This window comes from Amblyraja radiata, chromosome 7, assembly GCF_010909765.2.
Source record: "Amblyraja radiata isolate CabotCenter1 chromosome 7, sAmbRad1.1.pri, whole genome shotgun sequence".
NCBI classification, from domain to species: domain Eukaryota; kingdom Metazoa; phylum Chordata; class Chondrichthyes; order Rajiformes; family Rajidae; genus Amblyraja; species Amblyraja radiata.
Genome location: NC_045962.1, coordinates 10,819,921 through 10,844,678, shown reverse-complemented (window position 1 = coordinate 10,844,678; position 24,758 = coordinate 10,819,921). Strand labels below are relative to the sequence as shown.

The 24,758-nt window shown below is 47.0% G+C and overlaps 1 non-coding gene across 1 annotated transcript; it reads left to right on the top strand.

The window, feature by feature from the left end:
* Positions 1–192, top strand: LOC116975691. Its single transcript, XR_004412697.1, has one exon. It is a non-coding gene; the product is annotated as a U2 spliceosomal RNA (small nuclear RNA).
* Positions 193–24,758: the final 24,566 nt, after the last annotated feature.

The following is a 24,758-nucleotide window of genomic DNA, read 5'->3' as shown; positions in this document are numbered from 1 at the left end:
CTCGCTTCTCGGCCTTTTGGCTAAGATCAAGTGTAGTATCTGTTCTTATCAGTAAAAGAGCTAAATAAAGAGCATCTGTTCTTGTTAGAACAGGGAAAGAGATCTGTTCTTATTAGAACAGTCCTGGCGGTCCTTTAAGGACAGGAGCTGCAGATTACGATTTAAAAAATCGTAGCAATGGCAGCTGCAATGGGAACTAGAGGACAGGGTATCCGCAATACCCTCAGGATTAGTGTCAAGGATCTCAGTGAGGGGATGCCCTTCAGTCGAGACACCTTTGTAAAGAAGGTATTGCTGGAGACCTGCAAGTTCGAGCCCAGGGATATCTACTGCCTCCAGGACTTCCCGGGTAACGGTTATTTCGACGTTACATTTGTGCTTCCGACAGGATGGCAAAAACTGTTAAAGGATTTCCAGGAGAAGGGGAATGAAGCTCCGCTGTCGTTGCTGAAGGTGCAGCCACTCTTCACCCTCCCAAATCAAAAAGAGAGGACGATCACGGTGCATATGTTTAACCCACATGTGCCCGTAGTGGATGTCCTCACCTTCCTTGCTCGCTACGTCGACGGAGCAGGGAACAGCGTGGACGTGAAGGATCTGCATGGGATTTGGACGAGCAAGCGGCAGGTCAAGGTAAAACTGAGGGTGGACAAGGAAGGAACTCTCCTCCACCCTCCATCGGTGTTCGCAATTGGAGGAAACCGAGGATATTTAATTTACGTGGGGCAGCCCAGAGTTTGCAGAAAGTGTAATAAGCCTGGACATGTGATGGCCCAATGCAATGCAGTGGTCTGCAAAAACTGCAAGACGGAGGGCCACGAGACAAAGGATTGTCAAGCCAGCAAGAACTGTAACCTGTGTGGGGAGGGAGGCCACCTTTACAGGGCCTGCCCAAAAAGAGCATGCACATATGCACAGGCAACAAGAGGGGCGGCTTCCAGCACCCCCAGGGTAGGTGAGACACCCACTACCACTGCCAAGTCCCCAGCAGAAAGGGGAAACAGGGATGAGGACAGCCCAACCACCTCAGCCACCTCAACCACCTCGAGCCCCCAAGTGCCAGGAGAACTCCAGCACCAAGCCCAGGAGGGAGAGTCGATGGAGGAGGGGGGAGAGCAAATTTGGACTACAGTAAAATACAGCAGAGGCCAGAAAGGGATGGCAAGCCCAAAAAAACCACCAAAAAACGGTCTCGCTCCCTGACAGAAGGGAGAAACCTCTCCTCGTCGGAGGATGAGGCGAACGGGAAACCCCACAAGAAGAAAACCGGGGCGGAAAGGAGAAGGTGCAGGACGATTGTACACCTGCACCAGGAGACCGAGAGCAGTGCAGCGGTCGAGGGGCTCCAGCCCCAGGACATCGGGAGCAGTGCAGCGATCGAGGGGCTCCGGCCCCAGGACAACGGGAGCAGTGCAGCGATCGAGGAGCTCCAGCCCAGGGCATCGGGAGCAGTGCAGCGGTCGAGGGGCTCCAGCCCCAGGGCATCGGGAGCAGTGCAGCGGTCGAGGGGCTCCAGCCCCAGGGCATCGGGAGCAGTGCAGTGGCCATTGGGCCCCAGCTCCGGGCAACCGGGAGCTTTGTAGCGGCCGATGGGCCCCAGCTCCGGGCAACCGGGAGTATCGTAGAGGCCGATGGGCCCCAGCTCCGGGCAACCGGGAGCAGTGCAGCGGCCATTGGGCCTCAGCTCCGAGTTTCCGGGAGCAGTAAGCCTGTCACTGAGCCCCAGCCACGAGAGACGGGGGAAGCGGCGCACCCAGAAGGGGGTAAAACGAGCAGCCCCCCCCCAACGACACCTCGGGTTACCACAGGGGAAACCCAACCCGTTGAGGAGGCCGGGTATCTGAGCCCAGGAAAGGTGAGGCAATTCACCGAAGCGGTGGGCATGAGGGAGCAGGAAAACGGACTCTAAAGGACAATGGAGCTCAAACTGGCATCCTTAAACGTGCGCAGTGTGAAGAGCACTGCGCGATGTGTTAATGCCTTGCAGTACCTGGCCAAGGTCAAGGCAGATGTGACTTTTCTACAGGAGTGCGGGTTGCCACACCTCCGCTGTTATCGGAGGTGGTCGCGATGGTGGCCCCACGGACTGTCTGTGTGGTCGGGGGGCAATGATTGTCGTGCTTCCGGCCTGGGGATCTTGCTGCGGGGAGGGAACTTCGCCATCACTGAGGTCAGGGAGGTGGTTGCGGGGCGTCTCCTCGTGGTGGATGTAATGTACCGTGGTTCTCCGCTCCGGCTGATTAATGTGTATGCCCCACCCGTGCGGAGCGAGCGGCAGGCCGTTCTCCAGCAGCTCCCAGTGCTGTTGGCCACGTCCCGGCAGCTCGTTCTGGCCGGTGACTTCAACTGCATCATTGATGCGGCTGGACGATCCGGCAGTGCCGACAACAGACTGGACAGCACGTCCAAGTTCCTGATGGAAACGGTAAAAGACGCAAAGCTGCACGACGCCTTCAGCGACCCTGCAGGCGGGTCCCAGCCGCGGTTCACCTGGTCGAGATCGGACGGTTTGGCCCGATCCCGGATAGACTTCGTCTTCACCACGAAGGCCGTCACGGTGAGACACACCTCTGACCACTGCCTCCTTCAGGCTTCCTGTCACCTACAGGAGGACCGGAAGGCAGGCAGAGGGACGTGGAAGTTAAATGTGAAGTTGTTGACCCCGGAGAACGTGGAGGAGCTAAAGAGGGACTACGCACGTTGGAGAACGGTGAGGCCCCTCTTTGACTCCCCGACACTCTGGTGGGAAGCAACCAAGGAGAACATTAAGAGGTTCTTCATAGCCAAAGGGGTTCAGAGAGCAAGACAGAGTCAGAGGGAATTGTGCCAACTCCAGACAGAATTGCAACAACTGCTCCTTCTGCAGTCGAGGGGGGTGGATGTGAGGGAGGAACTTAGAGAGGTGAAGGACCGGCAAGCTCGGCTCTTTACCTCTGAATCCTCCAAGATCATCTTCCGATCCAGGGTCCGCCATGTGGAGCAGGATGAGACGTGCTCACGTTTCTTCTTCCATAAGGTTCACAGGGGGAGCTCTGTGATCAACAGCCTTAGGGAGGAGGACGGCTCGGTAGCATCCTCGCAGACAGACATGATGAGGGTCTGCAAATCCTTTTACTCGGAATTGTATGACCAAAAGGCCACAGACAGCACCGCCTCCCAGAACTTCCTGTCCTCTATCACGGAGGTCTTGGAGGACAGCAAGCAGGAGAGTCTGGACCAACCACTGACCCTAGAGGAGCTGACTGGCTCCATCCGCTCCTTTGACTCGAGTAAAACTCCCGGAAGCGATGGCTTACCGGCCGAGTTGTATTCGGCTCTGTGGGACTGGGTGGGCCCGGACCTGCTGGAAGTGTACAACGACATGCTTCTAGCCGGCAGCATGTCAGACTCCATGAGGAAGGGCAGCATCACCCTAATCTACAAGCAGAAGGGGGAGATGAAAGATATAAAGAATTGGAGACCCATAACATTGTTGAATGTAGACTACAAGATCCTGTCTAAGGCCATCGCCAACCGGGTCAAGTCTGCTCTGGGACGGGTGATCCACCCGGACCAAACCTGTGCTGTACCTGGCAGGAAAATCTCAGACAGCCTAGCGCTGCTGAGAGATACCATCGCCTACGTGCAGGACAGACGGGTGGATGCCTGCCTAGTCAGCTTGGACCAGGAGAAGGCCTTCGACAGGATATCGCACACGTACATGAGGGACGTGCTCTCCAAAATGGGTTTTGGGGAGGGAATCCGAAATTGGATCAAACTGCTCTACACCAACATCCGTAGTGCAGTCCAAATCAATGGGTGGGAATCAGACAGTTTCCCTGTAAGGTCTGGAGTCAGGCAGGGTTGCCCTCTTTCTCCTGTCTTGTTTGTCTGCTGTATTGAACCTTTTGCCGAGTCCATCAGGAAGGATGCGAGCATAAGAGGAGTGACATTGCCAGGCAGTGGGGGCATTCAGGTCAAGACCTCCCTGTACATGGACGATGTCGCCGTCTTCTGCTCGGATCCAAGGTCGGTCCGCAGATTGATCAGCATCTGTGACCAGTTTGAGTCGGCCACGGGAGCCAGGGTGAACCGCAGGAAGAGCGAGGCCATGCTCTTTGGCAACTGGCCCGACCGATCTTCCATCCCCTTCACCATCAAGCCTGACTTCTTGAAGGTGCTGGGGATCTGGTTCGGGGGGGCTGAGTCGAGTAACAAGAATTGGCTGGAGCGGATAGCCAAGGTGGGGAGGAAGCTGGAGCTGTGGAAGCAACGCTCCCTCTCCATAACCGGGAAAAATTTGGTCATCAGGTGTGAGGTGCTCTCGGGTCTGCTGTACTTGGCACAAGTGTGGCCTGTCCCTCCCTCCTACGCCACGGGGATCACCCGGGCCGTCTTCCAGTTCATCTGGGGGTCGAGGATGGACCGGGTACGACGGGTCACCATGTACAAGTCAGCAGACAACGGGGGTAAAAGCGTGCCCAACGTCGCCCTCATCCTGATGGCCACCTTTGTGTGTGGCTGCATCAGGCGGAGTGTAGAGCCAAGGCACATGGGCACTAAGTGCCACTACCTGCTGAGGTTCTACCTGTCCCCGGTGTTGCGAAGGATGGGCCTGGCGCAGATGCCACGCAATGTGCCAGTCAGCTGGACATTGCCGCCCCATCTGACGTCTGTTGACAGGTTCTTCCGGACCAACACCTTTGACCACAAGTCCATCGGGCAGTGGTCAGCACGGAATGTCCTGCAGGCACTGCAGGGAAAGGACTCGATGGATCCGGTGGCGTGGTTCCCAGAGCAGACTGCCCAGCTTGTCTGGCAAAATGCCTCATCGCCAGAACTGACCAACAAGCACCAAGACCTGGCTTGGCTGGCGGTGAGGGGAGCCCTCTCAGTTAGATCCTTCCTGCACCGTCGGAACCTCACTACCAGCGCACGCTGCCCCCGGGACGGTTGCTATGGAGAGGAGACGGTTGTCCACCTCTTTGCAGAGTGTGGATTTGCAAAACGAGTCTGGAGAGGTATGAAAGGGTCCCTGGAACGATTTATCCCGAACAGCTCCGTCACAGAGGACTCTGTGATTTACGGACTGTTCCCAGGGACACATTCAGAGACTGACATCGAGTGCTGCTGGAGGGTCATCAACTCGGTGAAAGACGCTCTTTGGTCTGCCCGAGCGTTGCTCACCACCCAGCAGAGCGAGATGTCCGTCAGGGAATGTTGCCGACTGGCCCACTGCAGACTGCAGGAGTACGTGCTAAGGGACTCGCTGAAGCTTGGTGCAGCCAACGCCAAGGCTCGGTGGGGGAGGGCCACAGTCTAGGGTCCTTCCGCTGCTGGACATGGGGGGCACAGTATGGTGGAGACGCCCCTCAAATTAAATTAAGGGAAGGTATCCCACACCAGAGGGCCACATGAGTGGCACGGGTGGGGGACATTTTTTGTGGAACTTGAAATGTCAGATGGAAATTTTCGCACTGTGTACACATTGTATATATTTATTACTTGAACAGTGGCCACAGAGTGGCACTGGTGGGGGACTGTTTGGTGAAATTTGACAAATGTAAAAAAATTGTACTGGAAAAAGTTTGTATAGTCTCCGAAAATGTCGGATGAATTTTGTTTGAATGGTTCAGAAATTGTATATATTTACCAATTGAATAAAGTATATTTTGAAATAAAAAAATGAAGCTCACAGAGTAAATGGTATGCATACAGCCCTGATAAATATAAAATAGCTACCACCATGATTGCAAAACAGTAACATTGTGCAAGATTGTTGTGGAATCTTGTGCAATTCAAAATAAATGATTGCCTGTTCAAAATGCTTTGCCGGCATTGAGCTCATGTGGTGGAGATGTGCCGTTGTCAGAGATCATCTCCGACTTTGGCTTGTAACCCATGATGGTATTGAGCTCCAGTCACAGTTGCCTGACATCTGTTTGATTGAAGTGAGCCTCAGCTTGGTTTGGAGTCATCTCTTGGTAGCCTGGCAGAGGTTGCACCTTCTTCCTTGTACAATATACTGGCCATGCATCATGATAGCCTTGAGAGAGTCAATTTCCCTGTTCATCCAAGGTTTCCGGGTAGGATAGATACTAATTGACTGTGGGAATTCAGTAATCAGTGCACTTCTGATGAAACTGGTGACAACTGAGGTAGACTCATTCAGGCTGTTCCCTCTAATCAATATTGCAACTCCTTCCCTTTTCTTACCTCCACATCTATCATGCCCAGAATATTGAGCTACCGGTCCTATCCCTCAGTCAACCATGTTTCTGTAACAGATGAAATATTACAATCCCATATGCCTATCTATGTCCTAAATTCATCAGCACTTCCTGTCAGGCCTCTTGCATTAAAATAAATGCAGTTTAGTCTATCGGACCTGCCTCACCCCCTCTCTTGTCTGTCATGCATACTGGACAGTTTTGGTCTCCTAATCTGAGGAAAGACATTCTTGCCATAGAGGGAGTACAGAGAAGGTTCACCAGACTGATTCCTGGGATGTCAGGACTTTCATATGAAGAAAGACTGGATAGACTTGGCTTGTACTCGCTAGAACTTAGAAGATTGAGGGGGGATCTTATAGAAACTTACAAAATTCTTAAGGGGTTGGACAGGCTAGATGCAGGAAGATTGTTCCCGATGTTGGGGAAGTCCAGAACAAGGGGTCACAGTTTAAGGATAAGGGGGAAATCTTTTAGGACCGAGATGAGGAAAACATTTTTCACACAGAGAGCGGTGAATCTCTGGAATTCTCTGCCACAGAAGGTAGTTGAGGCCAGTTCATTGGCTATATTTAAGAGGGAGTTAGATGTGGCCCTTGTGGCTAAAGGGATCAGGGGGTATTGAGCGAAGGCAGGTACAGGGTACTGAGTTGGATGATCAGCCATGATCATATTGAATGGCGGTGCAGGCTCGAAGGGCCGAATGGCTTACTCCTGCACCTATTTTCTATGTTTCTATGTTTAGGACACTACAACTACAACTAAAAGTTAACATAAACATCCACCACAGCAGATTCCCCACATTCCTCACTGTGATGGAACGCACAAAATTCCAACCTTCTTCCTCGTTATTCTCCCGCAGTCAAACCATCTTATCGAAGCTTCCGCAGCCAGCCAGAGGTCGAAGCCCCCACGTTGGGGCGGTTGAAGCCCCCGCGTCGTGGCGATTGAAGCTCCCGCAGTCAGGGCAGTCGAACCATCTTATCGAAGCTTCCGCAGCCAGCCAGCGGTCGAAGCCCCCACGTTGGGGCGGTCGAAGCCCCCGCGTCGTGGCGATTGAAGCTCCCGCACGTCAGGGCGCTCAGCAGACATAGATCACATTCCCACTAAGTTCTAAACGGACATGTGAGGACAGGTGACCAAGGGCTCAGCCAGAGCTCTGTGTATTAAACATTTTAGTGGAGAGGGTGACGTGGGGCAGTGGATTGCTGGCTAGGAAACAGAAGCTGACCCTTTGCTCCCCTGCATACCCAAGGGGCATGATCTGGCATCTGACCGCCATCCCTGGTTAACATGACGCAGCCATTTAACATGGGATTTCCTTGACTTTGCGGCTCAGAACCACACCATATGTACTTTTCCCCACAAAGCCACATGAGGATTAGATCAGGAAATGTAATTGTAAAATGAAAGTTTCTGGAAAAGAGTACTGTGTTGAAAATTGATACGCTCTTTTTTTCTCCTATATTAATGTAAAAGGATTATGTTAAAGCCGTATCCCTCCCAATCTCTGCTGCCTCCTCCAACTCTACATCTGAGAACCCTGCATTCCTCCGGTTTTGGCCGCCGAGATTTCAGGTGCATGGGATTAGGAATTCAGCTTGGGAATTCCGTCACCGAGTATTTCCAACTCTATTCTCGACAATTCACACTTGTCTTATTTTCTCTTGTAAGTTCATAAGTTCTAGGAGCAGAATTAGGCCATTTGGCCCATCGTCTACTCCACCATTCAATCATGGCTGATCTATCTGTCCTTCTTAACCCCAATCTCCTGCCTTCTCCCCATAACCCCTGAATCCTTCACAAATCAAGAATCAGACAGTCTCCACTTTAAATATTGATTTGGTATCCACTGCCATCTGTGGCAATGAATTCCACAGATTCTTTGACTAAATAAATTCCTACGCATCTCTTCCTAAGGGTACGTCCTTTTATTCTGAGGCTATGGCCTCTGGTCCTGGACTCGCCCACTAGTGGAAACATCTTCTCCACATCCAGCCTTTTCACTATTTGGTAAGTTTCAATGAGGTCCACAATTATTCTTCAAAACTCCAGCAAGTACAGACCCAGTGCCTTCAAATGCTCATCATATGTTAACCCTCTAATTTCCGGGATCATTCTCATAAACCTCCTCTGGACCCTCTCCAACGGCAGCACATCCTTCCTCAGATATGGGGCCCAAAACTGCTCACAATATTCCAAATGTGGTCTGTAGCATTCAGAATGCAAAGTAGCTTGGGATATTTTACTGCATTAAAGTCGCAATAATACTCATTGGATTGTGTTGTGTCTGCTCCTTGGTAATCACTGCAGGAACTATTTATTGTGCATAACTTTATTACCAGGGAGAAGTTCAGAATAGATATTTATGAACTAGGAATATGAACCTTGGTCAACATTTCCTTTGGCTGGTTGTAAGCAGTGAGCAGATTTTGAAATTCATACATTTCTATGAAACATCAACATAGGATGGTTCTGATTTAGGATATAATATTTTTAAGAATATAAGAATGCCAGAATATACATCCATGGCAGATTAGAAAATTGGCAGCATCAAATCAGCAAGATCACTCTCAATTTCCCTCTTAATATTCCTTAATGGGTGCAATCCGGCATAATATGTGATATGTGTGGAGTGGAGTGTGTGGCTTGTAGGATGTGTGGGATGTGTAATCCACTGTGTTCAGCATGGGCGAGATGTATAATGTGTGGGTTGTTAAAAGGAACAGTGAAAAATGAACACACAGTGCATGTACTGGGGCAAGGTACGTCATGAACTATGAGCTGAATATACAGCTGTGGAATGATAAGGTCTGTGCGATTTGTAGGGTTCCTAACTGAAAAGATCTATAGTGTGCTCAAAAGTAACGTGTGTGTCATAGAAGCATAGAGACATAGAAAATAGGTGCAGGAGTAGGCCAATCGGCCCTTCGAGCCTGCAGAGAATTCCACAGATTCACCACTCTCTGTGTGAAAAATGTTTTTCTCATCTTGGTCCTAAAAGAATTCCTCCTTATCCTTAAACTGTGAACCCTTGTTCTGGACTTCCCCAACATCGGGAACAATCTTCCTGCATCTAACCTGTCCAACCCCTTAAGAATTTTGTAAGTTTCTATAAGATCCACCCTCAATCTTGTAATTCTAGCCGAGTCTATCCTGTCCTTCTTCATGTGAAAGTCCTGACGTCCCAGGAATCAGTCTGGTTAACCTTCTACGGCAAGATTGTCTTTCCTCAGATTAGGAGACCAAAACTGTACACAATACTCCAGGTGTGGTCTCACCAAGACCCTGTACAAAATCTTGTTGCTTTTCCCCCCCGTATGGCTGTATGGTAATTCGCAAATCACTGTACCTTGATTGATACATGTGACAATAAAAGACCTTTGAAACCTTTGAAATCTTTGAGACGTAGGCACAAGAGTGCGTCTCCCGGACCAAGGGGAAGAAGTGCCTGGTGTTCAAAGAATCATGATTCCTGGGGCTTTTCCTGTAGAGAACATTGATTGGAGACTGCAGAGGGGAAGACTGATAGATGTGCTCAAGATAATGTTTGGTGTATTAATGAGCCTATCAGGCAGTGGAAATCCTGTCCTAGAGTCCCTGAACTCTGGCTCTAACCTATCTTCCCATCACATCTGTGATCCATGTTCAAAGACTCCGCAGCCAACATACTGTATGCCACTGCTATTGCAGAATTGATCAGTAGATGTGCAGAGGATGTCTTTTCAAACATCAAAATACGATTGTGTAAGAAGGGAGTGCAGATGCTGGTTTACACCGAAGATAGACACAAAACGCTGGAGTAACTCATTGGGTCAGGCAGCATCTCCGGAGAAAAGGAATAGGTGACTTTTCGGGTCAAGACCCTTCATCAGAGCCTTCATTGGAAAATAGGATTGTTCCCCAACTGGAAACCACGGATGAACCATGAGCTCCACTCCTTGATGAATTCCCCCTGTGGTATTCAAGTCGTCCAATGCTGACATATCATTCTGAGTGAAATAAAATCTTACATGACCTTCACAAAGTCATCAAGAATGATAAGGGAAAATTCTGGTCCACGCAAGAGCCCCAGACAACATAGGGTGCAGAGTACCCAACGTCACCATCACAGATATCAACACACTGGAGTAACTCAGCGGGACAGGCAGCTTCTCTGCAGAGAAGGAATGGGTAACGTTTCATGTTGAGACCCTTCTTCAGAAGGATAGGAAGGAACTGCAGAAGAGTTTGAGAAAGGGTCCTGACCTGAAACGGCGGCCATTCCTTCTCTCCAGAGACGATGTCTGTCCCGCTGAGCTTTTTGTGTCTATCTTCGGTTTAAACCTGCAGTTTAAAACCTTTGGTTTTATATCTGCACTTCCTTCCTACACATCACTGATATCAAAATGTTCTTTTTCAATAAATTGGCAGAAAACAAATGGCCTGGATGGACTCCCCGGCTGTGTCCTCACAACCGGCAAGGACTAGCTGACAGGAGCATTTGGTGACACATTTAACTTCCCCCTATTCTTTTTGGAGGTCCTCACTTGTTTTAAGAAGACCGTTGCCATCCCAGTGCCAAAAAACCCAAGGAAGTGTGCCTTAATGACCTTCAGAGGGAGTACAGAGAAAGTTCACCAAACTGATTCCTGGGATGTCAGGACTTTCATATGAAGAAAGACTGGATAGACTCGGATCGTACTCGCTAGAATTTAGAAGATTGAGGGGGGATCTTATAGAAACTTACAAGATTCTTAAGGGGTTGGACAGGCTAGATGCAGGAAGATTGTTCCCGATGTTGGGGAAGTCCAGAACAAGGGGTCACAGTTTAAGGATAAGAGGGAAGTCTTTTAGGACCGAGATGAGAAAATCATTTTTGACACAGAGAGTGGTGAATCTGTGGAATTCTCTGCCACAGAAGGTAGTTGAGGTCAGGTCATTGGCTATATTTAAGAGGGAGTTAGATGTGGCCCTTGCGGCTAAAGGGATCAGGGGGTATGGAGAGAAGGCAGGTACAGGATACTGAGTTGGATGATCAGCCATGGTCATATTGAATGGTGGTGCAGGCTCGAAGGGCTGAATGGCCTACTCCTGCACCTATTTTCTATGTTTCTAAGTTTCTATGTTTCTATACAACGTAGTTCTGACATTCACTTTCATGAAATGGTTTGAAATGTATTCATATATGTAACTCAGTGGGACAGGCAGCATCTCTGGAGAGAAGGAAAGGGGGACATTTCGGGTCGAGACCCTTCTTCAGACAGATGGATGATTTACCTGGGTAGCAAGCAGAACAAAGTTTTCCAACGTATCTCAGTGCACGTGGCAATAATAATCCAATGCTAATAACAAATGACTCCCAGCACTCAAATGATCAGAGTTTCTGGATAGAGCAAGCAGTCGGATAGTTGCCTGGTTACATGGTGGGACTGGGATAGCACTGGACCAGGGCCAGCAATGGTCTCAGTGTGAGAGGTTCATCAAGATCACATTAATCCACGTTTGACACCTACATGTGAAATTAAAAGCCTGCTTGAGGTACGAAACACAACAAATTGGCTGATTGCACAATGGTGATTTATAAATATATTATGTCCAATCTTCCTCAGGGCCATCATAAAAAAATAAAACCTGATTGTTTCTCATCAATGCAAATTGCCCCAATGGTGCTAATGTGTTGCAATGATGCAGTTATTAGCCTAGAGAGTAGAAAGTTGATCAATGCAAAATGTATTTACTCAGGTCATGGATGTGATTTGTATCAGCAGATCACGTTACCATTATGGCTCCATGAAGATTTATTATCAGCCTGTATGCAGATCTTCCTAACTGATAACTAGCTTTTTATTGACATAAAATCCTGATCGATGACTGTGCCAAAGGTAATTATCAGTGAACAATACCCTTTCTGAAGCAAGAGACTAAGATTCAGAGTTAGGATAGCTGGCTGATGCTCTGATATGACACTGTAAATTTTGTTCTTAGACATAGCTGAACACAAAGGGCCTGGACGGGTGACCAGGTGAGCATATGGCACTGTGATCCTCTACATTTATACACATTTTAATGTCAATACTGTACTTTGGCCAATGCAAAATAGCTGTTGCACAATGATGAGCATTTTTCATTATCTCCCTGAATCACTATGACAGCCCCTGTTATCAACAAGTGCCAGTCCATTCAATGATGTTAATGCTTCCTTAATGTAGAAATAAAACCAATGTGTTTTGAAAAGGCAAACAGATTACAGGAACAAAAAGGGACAAATGAAAATCAGTGATATTTGCACATATTGGTTGCTATTTGGTATGTTTGTATGCAGGCTGAGACCTCTTACACATTGCAATCCCATTAATCATAACTATGAATATGATTTAAAGCTTTCATAAAATAAGAGGACAGATAATAAAAATGTGCTGAAGAGTCAATTCTGCAAATACTGTGAGGCAATTGTGGTATCAGCAATGGATTAAAATGCAAAGGTGTGGCATTCTAGCATACTAAATTAAATACTATTTATGTGTTAAATCCAGAGCAATGAGTCACTATGGTTCACTCGAATAGAAACCAATAATTTAATTTTTTAAATGCTTTTATCCCAGCATGAAAATCCTCGCTAATTTTGTGGGTATGATCGCTTGGGGCAAGCAGAGATAGGTCATCCAGATGATAATTGTCTCAGAAATTAGTTTAGTTTAGTTTAGTTTCGAGATACAGCGCGGAAACAGGCCCTTCGGCCCATCGGGTCGGCGCCAACCAGTGATTCCCCGCACATTAACACTGTCCTACACCCACCCACTGGGGACATTTTTTACATTCACCAAGACGATTAACCTACAAACATGTACGTCTTTGGAGTGTGGGAGGAAAGCGAATATCTCGGAGAACGTACAAACTCCAGACAGACAGCACCCGTAGTCGGGATCGAACCCGGGTCCCCGGTGCTGCAAGCACTGTAAGGTAGCAACTCTACCTCTGCACCACTGTGCCGCCCAATCAGATATATGTATTCCATTGTATAATTTCTTCAGCTCCAAAGCCAAAATCACTGCCATCGAGGTGCATGTGAATTATGTTCAGGTTTTCTGAGAAACTCATTAATGTTAAAAGCAGGCATAATACAAGCAGATATCAGCAAAAAGAATCTTACCCCAAGAGAAACATAAGAAGCAAAGATCATCTTCTTTCTTCAAATCCCTATCTGATTAAAATGATTAGTTTAAAGTCATAGTTTTTATACATTAGGCAAAATCTCTTTCAGAAAATGTTCTGTGAAACCATTGCTCTCTTATGCAAATGATTTATGACGTAATAAGATTGCATTTCAAAAGTTAGGGAATGCAGTTTAGTTGTACATGTATTCAAGCTGTTACTAACTGCTTTGAGTCCAAGGCACGGTGGTGCAGTGGTAGAGTTGCTGCTTTACATCGCCAGAGATCCAGGTTCGATCCTGACTATGTTTGCTGTCTGTACGGAGTTTGTATCTTCTCCCTGCTCCGGTTTTCTCCCACATTCCAAAGACTTACCAGCTTGTAGGTTAATCAGCTGCGGTAAAGATTGTAAATTGCCCCTAGTGTGTAGGATGATGCTTATGTACGGGAATTGCTAGTCAGCATGGTGGGCCGAAGGGCCTGTTTCCACGCTGTATCTCCAAACTAGACGAAACAAATTCCACGTGGCTGCCTAACACAACAACATCTTTTATTTACGTAATGACTTTAAAATAGAATAACATCTCCACGTTTACCAGGAAGTTACATAAGGAGATACAAGAACAGATAATGGAGCATTTTAAAGGGTAGAAAGGAGGAGAAAGTTTAGAGATTGAATCTCACAATGGCCGAGTAAGGAAGGGAATCTTTAAGGGCCTGTCCCACTTGGCCGTCATTTACGCGACAGGCCGGTAGTGACTGACGAGCGACGGTCGCGTGCGTCATCATGCGTCCGCACAGCCGTCTGGAGCACGTGACGTCATTGGAAGATAGACACAAAATGCAGGAGTAACTCAGCGGGACCGGCAGCATCTCTGGAGAGAAGGAATGGATGATGTTTCGGGTCAAGATTCTTCTTCAGTCTGAAAAAGGGTCTCGACCCGAAACGCCACCCATTGCTTCTCTCCAGAGATGCTGCCGGTCACGCTGAGTTACTCCTGCATTTTGTGTCTATCTTCAATCGTCTTGGCCCCGCTCTGGGAGTAGGAGTGGGGGCGGATCCGGATCCGCAACGGCCGTGAGCCCTAGGCCGAGCTCAGCGATCGCTTGCCTGCTTCTGCTGCTGTTGGATGTGAGACGTTGCGCCGCATCAGGGTCTTGGGCCTGTCCCACTTGGCTGTCATGGCGCACAACACACAACGGTGGCGCGCGAAGGTTTCGTGCAGCACGAAATCCTGGAGCGTTGCGCGTTACCGGGCGCAATTCCACACTCCTCCGTGCCACTCCATACGCCTGTCCCGTGCTACCCACACGCTACCCACACGCTACCAAGTCGCGTAAATGCCGCACAAATAACGGCCAAGTGAGACAGGCCCTTTTAGGCTATGTAAAGGAAAATGCATGAAAGCTAAAACAGGTATAATTTATGTAAAACTGGGCACCAGGCCCCTTTTAAGTCTGCTTATGTGTGAACAGGATCAGGATTCAGACAGGCTCCACTGGGAATGGCACAACTGGAGCTGCAGACACTAATAGTGCAATCTTGCTTGATGGAAGAGTTGTATTCCCAGAAAACAGTCCATCTTGCAATTTCCCATTGCGCAGACCCTTATATCCCATTAAGTGTTATACGTGGAGATGTGTTGCTGGGGGGAATATTTATCTCAACAGTATTGACCCTGGGGGTCTATAGGGCAAGTGAAATCAGATTGCAATGCAGGCAGAAAAGAAAGGGTTGTGTTTTAATTATTTAGAAAGGGATGTTACATTATTTGATAAAGTATCGTTGTACAAGCATCAATATAAAGATTTGGATAGGCAATGTTTCGGGTCGGGACCCTTCTTGAGTCTGAAGAAGGTCCTGATCCGAAATATCGCCTGTCCATTCCCTCCACAGATGCTGCCTGACCTGCTGAGTTACTCCTGCACTGTGTGCTTTACTCATTTCCAGCATCTGCAGTTCTTCGTGCCTCCAATAGATTGCTTTGTTAGTTGCCAAAGCCAGTTCCTCAAGAGATCTCCTGCTGTGAACCAGCAACCTGCCATTGTAATCCTTGGTAAACTAGTTCAGTTCTTTGTGTACATTTTGTGGTCTTTCACCATATATTCTACGACTCAATTTTTTTCTCTGTCTCAAAGTGCCGGTTCGAATACTCCAAGCCGCGGAGTGTGTTCGACCGTCCCGACGTCGGAGTTTCAATCATCCCGACGAGAGGGCCTGTACATCAGGCCGCCCGTAGCGGCGAATATGGAGGGTTTATGGCCCCTACTACGGGTGAACAAGGAGGAACAAGGACTTTGTCACCTTCCACCACAGTGAAGAATGCAGTGGTGGATGTTTATGTTAAATTTCATTGTGTATTGTGTGTTCTTTTTAAGTGTATTGCTGCTGGCAAATTCATTTCACTGCACCTTCGGGTGTATGTGATGAATAAAATTGACTTTGACTTTGACTTTGAAATGTTTGGGTTGTGCTTTGTGAATTTCCGTTAGCTGAGTTGTGGTAATGCGGAGGTTAACTGTACTTTTTTGCAAATGGAAATTATTCAAAAATTATATTGAATTGACACATCTAGGTCTGAAGAAGGGTCTCGACCCAAAACATCACCCATTCCTTCTCTCCAGAGATGCTGCCTGTCCCGCTGAGTTACTCCAGCTTTTTGTGTCTATCTTGGGGTAAAACATAATGTGGTCAGAATTGTTTCGAACAACAAAAATTTCAATTTTTTAATTTAAAAACTTCCTTACTGTGAATTAGAATTGAAACAATATCACAGCTAAACACAATACATTAAATTAAAACAGTTATTCGCCAATGAGGCAGAAACAGGTTTAATTTTTCCAGAAAACTGCAGTGGGTGAAGGATAGTTTAAGATTAAACATGGTCTTTTAAATGTCTATGGTCATCAGTACTGATTGACTGAGGAATTGTCCAATTTTCCTCCTTTTCTTGTTGAGAATTGCTTTGCCACTATATGTAGCTCCCGCAGAAACTATGAGTTTTAACAATCAATTAACTCTGCTATCTTTAGTGTTAATAATAATCATTACAGTGCTTTAGCTGAACTCAGAATACTTGAAATATCCCTTTGGTCTAAGCCCTTGTGGTCAACAGTTATGGAAACATAGCTTTAGCTAACCTAGTTTATCTAATTGCAAAGTGGCACATCCATTCTTGGATTTGTGTATGCACGAGGGTTGCTAACTTTCTCACTCCCAATTAAGGGACAAAAGGTCAAAATACGGGACAAATTCCTGACGGCATTTCGTTGACCGACTCGGCCGTGGCTGGGTGAATGATGAGTTAGCCCGGGTGCTCGACTGCACACAAAGCCCAGCCGGCGGGCCAGCTGAGGATTTTTGGTCCGCAAGACGTTGCACGCAAAGTCCGGCACCTCGTCCAACTCATGAGCCATGAGAAGGAGGCCATGAGGCGAAGGTCTGGAGGTCGGACAGCTGGTGGGGCTGCCGACCGACGGGGCCACGGGCTGCTGCACTACGTTGGGACGGGTGAGGCGGGGCCGGACGCGGCACTCCGATCTGACTGTCCCCTCGACCCGAGAAGTAGCAGTCAAATATGGGACAAGAGCGGTCCCGTACGGGACAAACCAATTTAGCCCAAAATACGGGATGTCCTGGCTAATACGGGACAGTTGGCAACGCTAGTATACACATCCACGGTGTTATTTATTAGTACAGTGACAGACTATGGAAGATCAAAGGTTTTTTTCTCCCTGGAATTGACCTGGATTGGACAAACACCATTATTTTGACTGATGTAATGTTATACGGTCAGTAAAATGGAGAAGGGCAATTGAACCATTTTAGCCAATCCAATCCGGCCTGTTTCCTTTGTCATCGTTACTTTTTTGCATATCTTTCATTCATTGTTCTATATCTCTCTACATCATCGTCTATATCTCTCGTTTCCCTTTCCTGTGACTTTTAGTCTGAAGAAGGGTCTCGACCTGAATTGTCACTCATTCCTTCTTTCCAGAGATGCTGCCTGGCCCGCTGACTTGCTCCAGTTTTCTGTGACTATCTTCGGTTTAAACCAGCATCTGCAATTCCTTCCTACCAAAATATTAAATAATAATAATAATAAATTTTACTTATTGGGCGCCTTTCAGACATCTCAAGGACAGCTTACATAGGTTAACAGGAAATATAAACATATAATCAGAATAAAATAAATAATAAAGACATCACAGAAACACAAATTAAAAACAGATTCAGTCCAAAAACAAAAATCAAAAACACAATGTGAAGAGAGAGCAGCGGCAGCTAAAGCGCGCCAGCGTCCACTCTCCCTTCACGGCAGCCATCTTGGACAAAGACTAACAGGATTACCTTACAGACAAAAAAATCATCCCCCCACAATGGACACCACTGTGGGGGAAGGCACAATGTCCAGTCCCCATCCCAAGTTCACCCCAAAGTCAGGCCTATTGAGACCACCGCAATTGCCTCTAGGGAGGCCCGATGTTCCTGGCCGTTCTCACCGGGTGGTCTTGCCCCGGCGTCGGGAGAGTCCTCCCAGCGGCTGGGCCACCTGGAACGGCCGCTATCTAGCTGGAGACCGCGGCTTCCGAAGCCGACAAGGCCACGCTGGTTTGGAGATCCCAGGCTCCCGATGTTTAAGTCGGCGCCGCCCACTCCGTTCCGCAGACCCGCAGCCCGGAGGTGTTGAACACAGCGGTCTCAGCTCACCAGAGCTCCAGCGCGTCGATCCAGCGCGGTGACCCAGGCAAGGCATCGCCCGCTCCGCTCCGCGATAGCGCTCCAGCGCTGTGCAACCACCGAGGCCGAGGTGCTGGGCGGTCCCCGCCAGGAAACGGCGCTCCAAGCCCGCTGGTAGGCCATGAGGATGGGTCGACGGGCAGCCCGGAGAAAAAGCTGCCTCACCGACCAGGTAGGGGCCTAGAAGTAAAATTAACCCCTACCCCCACATTAAAAAGTCCATTATCCCCTACGGACAAAAAACAGGACTCACTAAAAACTTTTAAAAAAGCGAATTAAAACGGACGGCTGCTGGCTAGCAGCCGTTCACCAAGATGGCTCCTCCTCCATCGATATAATGATATAAGAACTATATAATACTAGACTAAGTGGGACCCGTTGGGTCCCATGTTCACACGGGGGGGCTGGTCCCCCAACGCAATATTCCACCTCTCCACCAATTCCAATATTGGTGGCCAGTGGGGGGGGGGGGGGGGGGTTTCTGGAGCGTTAGTATGGGTATTGTGGGCTGAAGGGACTGGTTTTCAGAGGGCTAGTATGGACATTGTGGGCCAAATGGATTCTTGGGGTGACAGCACAGTCACTCAAGCCTGATGTGCTGGCAGCTCACTCACTCATGGCTCGTGGGCGAGCAGTTGACTCACGGCTATTCCTTGAAATTTCATTTCAAGCAGGGTGCAACGCCATAAAATTCAAATACAATTTCATACCATTTCATGCAGGGTGCAAGGCCAACACATTCAAATGCAGTTTCATACCATTTCAAGCAGGGTGAAACCACCATAAAACCACACAAACACCACATAAACACCACACTCATTGTTCAGTAGACATTCAGTGTGTTCAGTTGATTCACAGCTCAGACAGAGTCATGACATCTCCCTCCCCCATCTTGCAGAGACTGAGCCACACCCACACTTCTGGGTTTTATAATCCCTCCCTCCTCCCACTGGAAGGGGCGTGGCCTTCATGGAGTGATTGACAGGAGAGAGATTCTCAACGTTTTTTTAAACACTAATAACACTTTTATTTTTCATTGATGGGAAGAATCCTCTGCACCTGATGAGCGGAGGGGGGCTGAGTAAGATGGCCAAAAATCACAGCCGTAAGTGGTAGCGTTTTATCTAAAATCAATATACATTGCAAACAGGAAGTTGTCCAGTTACCATCACCAACACCAATTTGCAGTGCAGCATTTCAAAGCCGCTACCACCACCAACAACCATTTGCAGTGCAGCATTTCAAAGCAGTTACCACCACCAACAACCATTTGCAGTGCAGCATTTCAAAGCCGCTACCACCACCAACAACCATTTGCAGTGCAGCATTTCAAAGCAGTTACCACCACCAACAACCATTTGCAATGAAGAAAATTTAGGAGAACACTTTTATTGCAGTTTGTTTTCCTCCCAATATTTTTAATCCATCTCTGCAACAAATTGCAGGTTGTAACAAGCTGATCAACCCCCCTAGTTCCCAAACCTATACCCCTAGTTCTGCAGCGTCTCAACAAGTGTGTTTAATATGAAGAATTGTACTCATTTTAATATTCATTGTTGGCTTCCTCAAAAAAGACCCTCTGAAGTTCATACAGATGTTTCATTTATAAAAGGAAAATACTGCAAGGGGTGGAAATCTGGAATAAAAATATCCAGCAAGTCAGGCAGCATCTATGGAGAAAGAAACAGGGATAATGTCCCAGGTTAATGACTTATTATGAGAACCAGGAAAAGGTTTAAGTTTGAAGGAAGGAACTGCAGATGCTGGTTTAAACCGAAGATAGACAATAAATGCTGGAGTAACTCAGCAGGACAGGCAGCATCTCTGGAGAGAAGGAATGGGTGCCGTTTCAGGTCGAGACCCTTCTTCAGACTTGTTTTAAGTTGCTGAGAAAGGGAGAAAGGGGAAGTGACAACAAAGGGCAGGGTGGGATGGAACAAGTTGCATTGCGGCTGACCGGTTGCATCGTGGCTTGGTTCGGCAATTTGAGCGCCCTGGAAAGGAAAAGACTACAAAAAGTAGTAAACACTGCCCAGTCCATCATCGGCTCTGACCTTCCTTCCATCGAGGGGATCTATCGCAGTCGCTGCCTCAAAAAGGCTGGCAGTATCATGAAAGACCCACACCATCCTGGCCACACACTCATCTCCCTGCTACCTTCAGGTAGAAGGTACAGGAGCCTGAAGACTGCAACAACCAGGTTCAGGAATAGTTACTTCCCCTCAGCCATCAGGCTATTAAACCTGGCTCGGACAAAACTCTGATTATTACCAACCACTTTCTGTTATTTGCACTATCAGTTTATTTATTCATGTGTGTATATATTTATATCATGGTATATGGACACATTTATCTGTTTTGTAGTAAATGCCTACTATTTTCTGTGTGCTTAAGCAAAGCAAGAATTTCATTGTCCTATACAGGGACACATGACAATAAACTAACTTGAACTTGAACTTGAACTTGAAATGAGAGATTAAATGTCAAAAAGAATGATGATGCAGGGTGCAAGGAGGAAGTGGTAAAAAAGTAAGGGAACAGAAATTTTCTCTGGAGGAGGTGTAAATGCAATGTAAATATCAGAAATGATCAGAAGAAACTGCGTTGAATGTTGGAATTGGTTAATGAAAATGTAGGAAACTATTGACCCGAGGGTACTGGTTTGTGTTGACGGTTACTGATGGGTTTGGGTTGGAACTACTGGCATCCAATTAGGAATACATTTGGAATAAATGCTGGATTTCCGGATACACACTATGAAATATGGAAGGCCAGACTTAATGATGGATCCACTCCAGCACTGGACTCACCAGAGGGGTAGTCACATCTCGCATTGAATGCATGTACTGAAATAACACAGGATTTCAGACTCTGTTGATTTCAAAGGAGATTTTAAGTCAAAGGTAAGTTGCTGCGTAAAATTATTTTGCTTTACTTTAATGGTTGTAATTCGTGTATAATCTGTTCAATCTGTTCTATTTATTTTATTACATTTCATATTTTTATTTTTTTTAAATTTTAATTTTTTTAAATTATTTTTATTAGAAGTACGGTAAATTACAATAATACACAACACATATATCTTAATACATTTTTTGTACCGCTTCCTTTTTTTGAGCTTTAAGAAAAAGATAGAAGTAAGGAAAGTAAAGAAAGTGCGCAAGAGTCGTGAAGTGCAAGTACATACATATTTTACATTACATTTTTACATGATAGTTTATTTAAAGATTAGAGAGATTTAAAACAGAGATTTAAAAGTTATGGTAGAGTTGTTGGTCGCAGTGGCGTAACGGTAGAGTTGCTGCCTTACAACGCTTGCAGCATCGGAGACCCGGGTTCGATCCTGACCACGGGTGCTGTCTGTACAGAGTTTGTACGTTCTCCCTGTGATCGCGTGGGTTTTCCCCGAGATCTTCGGTTTCCTCCCACACTCCAAAGACGGACAGGTATGTAGGTAAATTGGCTTGGTGTGTGTGTAAATTGTCCCTAGTGTGTGTAGGATAGTGTTAATGTGCGGGGATCACTGGTCAGTGCCGACTCGGTGGGCCGAAGGGCCTGTTTCCGTCCTGTTTCTCTAAACTAAACTAAATGACAGTTTTTACAACTGGCAAAACCCCAGCCTCAATTTGCCAGCTGTGAAAGGCTGTCGGAGGCACTGTCATCATCTAAGTGACACTCTGAGATGCCAGATGTGAAAGGTTTGCTCAGAGGTCCCTGTGCATCCTGACCAGGCAAGTGTAGATGTATGTACATAATGGATGGCGACTCTGGAAGGGGTGACAAGGCAGCACAATCCAGCCCAATGTTGAATTTGAAAAACAATATGTGTCTATTTTGAAAATTAGGGGCAGTTTAGCTTGACAATGCTCTCAGACTATTAACTTAAGCTCACAGGCTTAAGTTAATAGCTAAAGGATTAGTACACTATATGGTCCATAGCATGAGCGCTATCGTTTAAACGGGCCAATTATTTGTGCACCTCTGCATGTCCATTGTCCCATCTCTCTATTCAAATGTCTATGAGGCTCCATTTCAGATATTGATGAAGTCTTTGCATTAATGGACACCTTTGATGAATGCTTTGTTAGAGTATAATTCTTCCAACATCAACTTTCATTTTTTAATTGCTAATTCCGTGCCCATTTCCTTGATATATATTCAATAAGGGAAACAAACTTTCCCCATTTTCTTCTCATAATCTTTCATAGTTTTGAAAGTCTCTGCTGGATTTTACTAAGTTCCTTTTTCAATCCCAGAGAAAAAGCTATATTTTGGAGGGATTTTACTGTAATAAACATACATGCCTGATACAATTCCAAATCAATAACAGACTTCCCATAAGCTAAGTGTGTATTCTTGTTCTCCAAACTGACCTCATTGTGGCTCTTGCAGTTTATTTTATGTGCATTTTCTCTGTAGATGAAACACTATAGGAAGGACATCCTTGTGATTAAGGCAGTGCAGCGTAGGTTCACGAGATTGATCTCTAGGATGGCGGGACTGTCATATGAGGAAAGATTGAAAGACTAGGCTTGTATTCACTGGAGTTTAGAAGGATGAGGGGGATCTTATAGAAGCATATAAAATTATAAAAGGATTGGTCAAGCTAGATGCAGGAAAAATGTTCCCAATGTTGGGCGAGTCCAGAACCAGGGGCCACAGTCTTAGAATAAAGGGGAGGTCATTTAAGACTGAGGTGAGAAAAAACTTTTTCACCCAGAGAGTTGTGAATTTATGGAATTCCCTGCCACAGCGGGCAGTGGAGGCCAAATCACTGGATGAATTTAAGAGAGAGTTAGATAGAGCTCTAGAGGCTAGTGGAATCAAGGGATATGGGGAGAAGGCAGGCACGGGTTATTGAGAGGGGACGATCAGCCATGATCACAATGAATGGCGGTGCTGGCTCGAAGGGCCGAATGGCCTCCTCCTGCACCTATTTTCTATGTTTCTATGTATATTCCCCACTGCACTTCCTTTCTTTCTTGCACTACTTGTACTTAGTACTGTTTGATTGTACTCATGTAAGGAGTGATTTGCCTGGGCAGCATGCAAATTAAAAAAATGTTTTCACTCAGTTCAAGTGGCAATAATAAACCAACTCCATCCATCTTCTATACATTTGGGGGTTTTAATCATTATAAGCTGGAGTGCATCCATGCTGCTCAACGTCTATGTGGACACCTTACCTTATATATAACACAATGCAGATAAAGACCATGTGGTCCATAGTTACTTCCAGAAGAGCAATCCTGATAGCCCCGTTGACCAATCCCCTTATTTCCCTGTCCCATCACAATATACCTTCATGCATGTCTACCCACTCCCCTTTGATTCTGTTTTGTTCTTCAGTCAGGGGTAGTTTACAGATGCTGATTAACATGCAAAGTCAACCAAACAGCACCCGAGATTGGCATCAAACCCAGGTCCCCGGAGCTGTGAGATAGGAACAATAATTGCTGTACCACCTAGCAGTGATGCTTTACCATTGTGCTGCCCTGATACTGCTGCTTTATGGCGCCAGCTACCCGGGTACAATCGTAACCTCGGGTGCTGTCAATGTGGAGTTCGCACTATCATCCTGTGGCCACATGGGTTTTCTCTCTGATGTTCTGGCTTCCTCCCATTATCCCAAAGACGATCTAGTAGGTTAATTAGCCACTGTATGCAGTCCCTAATGTTAGTGGTTGACATGAGAAATGCAGGGGAATTGATGTGAAAGACCAGGTTAACGTTGCTGGTAAATGTGCAGATGACAGCAAAACTGGTGGTATTGTGGATAGTGAGGAAGCGCATAGTTTACAATGGCGAGGAGAAGGGCCATCAAGAACACCACAGAGGCAGCGGAGAAGGCCTCGAGATGGCTCTGGATCAGGGGAGGAGGTCCATGGGGAGGAGCGAATGCCACCTGAACACAAGTCGTGGTCTGACCAACCACGGCTGGGTTGCCTGGGTGAGGGTGTCTGATGTTGAAAGACTCGAAACACCCAATGACCCCAGGTTACATCACTGATGATGTGTTCAGCAGCGTCTATAGATGTATTTGTATCAAACAATAGGATCTCGGTCAGTCAGAAAGGTGGGCTAAGGAATGACGAATGGAATTTAACTCTGGGAAGTGTGAGATATTGCACCTGGTATGATAAACCAAAGCAGGATTAACAAAGCAAATGTTCTAGGCCTGGAGAATGTTATAGAACAGAGAGATCTGAGAATACAGGTGGATGACAGTGGTGAGTCAGGTGGACAGGTGGTGGAGAAGGCGGTTGGCACACTTGACTTTCTCATGCTAACTTGGTCGTCATGGAAAGGTTGAGTTGAAGGGCTAGTTTCCCCGCTATAGAGCTGCATGACTCTAATGCCCCTGTCCCACTTAGGAAACCTGAACGGAAACCTCTGGAGACTTTGCGCCCCACTCAAGGTTTCCGTGTGGTTCCCGGAGGTTGCAGGTGGTTGCCGGAGGTTGCAGGTAGTGGAAGCAGGTAGGGAGATTGACAAAAACCTCCGGGAACCGCAGGGAAACCTTGGATGGGGCGCAAAGTCTCCAGAGGTTTCCGTTCAGGTTTCCTAAGTGGGACAGGGGCATTAGACTACGTCATTCTATGAGGTTACTGGGAATGTGGGTGTGTGTATGTGGGGATGGGGGTGGTTGTGTGGAATTTGTTTTTGAATGCACTG